This window comes from Odontomachus brunneus, unplaced genomic scaffold (genome assembly GCF_010583005.1).
Source record: "Odontomachus brunneus isolate Ranch 3 - 2012 unplaced genomic scaffold, Obru_v1 Obru_scaffold_097, whole genome shotgun sequence".
Taxonomy (NCBI): Eukaryota; Metazoa; Arthropoda; class Insecta; order Hymenoptera; family Formicidae; genus Odontomachus; species Odontomachus brunneus.
Window position 1 is genome coordinate 1,240,824 of NW_022639547.1, and position 2,296 is coordinate 1,243,119.

Genomic DNA, 2,296 nt, shown 5'->3' on the forward strand with positions numbered 1-2,296 from the left:
TCTCTCTCTCTCTCTCTCTCTCTCTCTCTCTCTCTCTCTCTCTCTCTCTCTCTCGTCGTAAACGTTTCAGCCGGTTCCTCCTTCTCCCGATGAGAAAGAAGAGATGGAAGAGGACGACGACGACGACGACGACGACGACGACGACGTCTCGTAATGTTACTCGTCGTTTTATTATTCGAGCCTACAATTCTTTCAGCGTTCTCTCCTTTTATCTTAAATGTCGAGATTGTTTTGAAAACATGACACGAGATCGGCTCTGTTGATGATGCGATATAGACGTTTAAAGCATAAACGTAGAAACGCATATATAAACGTGACGATAAAAGCGCGCGCGCGCGAGCAATTTGTATTCGCAAATGACAAGATTGGTACTCGCTTCTACCACGCGTGAACATACCGCAGTAAATATTCCAAGTATGTCGCCGGCGTATTTGGCGCGTCGGAATGTTACTACCCTTGGTTCTCCGATGCCGTCGGCACGTTCCGTGTCAAATATTCTACTCCAAGACAATTCTTTACACGCTCCATTTCACGGCGGGGATTGGTTTGAGAAACTACTAGCAAATTATCGCATGGTCTCTCGTTGGGCTGGTTGGGTGACAAATTAGACGTGAAGTCATCCACCTAATGTTACATCTCGAATGAAAATTCGACAGATCACGAAAGATTCAATCGAGACGAGTCTCTTCTTACGATTAAATTTGGATGCTAGATCGATATTACTCTGCCTTCGTTTCGTGGTGCAGCGCAATGTCGATCGAGGAAACGGTTGCCTTTCGAATATCCCGAGAATAGCCAAGTTCTCGCTGTACCCCGCGGGAGTGTTTATATCGCGCGACGTCAGCCCTCGCGGAGGTGTTCTGGGCTTCGTCAGGGCGAGAGAGAGAGAGTTTACAAAGCGACGGCGATTTCCACCTTCCCCGCCTCTTTCGCACCTATCGCACCGCGTAGCGCGCGTGACTACTTTCGGCTTTATCCGCGTGGCCGCGAAAGAGATTGCGATCAACCGCGACAATGAATCGACCGCGTGTCAAAGTGAATTTCGTCGTGACGTATCGCGGTCAAGTCGAAAAATGTCACGCGTCACGTGGGAAGATTTTTCGTGCGCGGCGCGCATTCGGTGCGGCAGATGCAAGTGCTCTTACACATCGTGTGTCTACCAAATACGCATCGCGACAAAAAAGTATGAAGCGAACGTTTGTTTGCTTTGACGAGTATTAAAAGTGCGCGTACGTAGTCCGCGCGTAGGACGAGTGACTCGCCCACTTAGATCTCACTGAAAAACCACGACGTCCATGTGTAGGACCGCCGCCCTCCCTAATTGCGCGCGTCTCTCGAGTAAGACGTATTCTTGAACACGTATTCGTATACGCATACGTGACATGTGTTCTCGCGATACGACTCGCGCGAACAATGTCAGCGTTACTGCAGCGTTTAATACGGCAGCTTAATTCTTTAATCGAGTCTCGCGCGCTCATCTCCATTGATTGCACAAAGAGGCAAAATCTAATTAAGCGCGCGCAGTTGAGTCACTAGAGATTTACTTTATATTTCAATAAAAAGGCAGTAATTCATGATGCCGGGGAATGTGTGTCGCCATGCCTCGCTGTCTCAAAGCAATCTCTTGGGCACAAATCTTTGTGCTTTATGAGCAATGGTCGTATCGATATCGTGTCGGTGATAATGGCGCACATGTCTTTGGGCGTCTTTTGGCTTGCGAAAGTAGGGTTTCTTGAGTTTTCCTCTGTTAGTGTATACGAGACGCGATAGAATGCGATTCCTTCGCGGCAAACGCAACCGCGCGATAATGCCGGATTCGCTCAGCCGACCTAGCTCTTTTATACGACGGTAGCGCGCAAAGAACGCAAACTCATTGATCGCCTGAATTAAGTCGGCGATCGACAAGCTAAATCCAAGATTAATCGCCCGGGCAGCTATTTGTTACACCGCGTGGGGTACGAAAGTGTCTGCCTGAGAAATACAGAATCTGTTGTCGACTCTCCGAAATGGACCTGCGAGATTTTCATTGCCGTATACGATAATCGATTAAAGAGGTTTTATTATGAAAGAAAAAATTGATATGAAAGAAAGTTTTCTGAATTTATACAAAAGCCAGGGCCAAGTTGATACGAAACGAATGTAACGCATTGCCTTTCTTTCTGCGCGCAAAAGAATCGGAAGTTTGCAAACTAATAGCCCGGAAGAATTAATGAAAATGATCGGCGCGAAAGTGGGAAAGCGAAAGAGGAAAGCAGAGAGAGAGAGAGAGAGAGAGAGAGAGAGAGAGAGAGAGAGA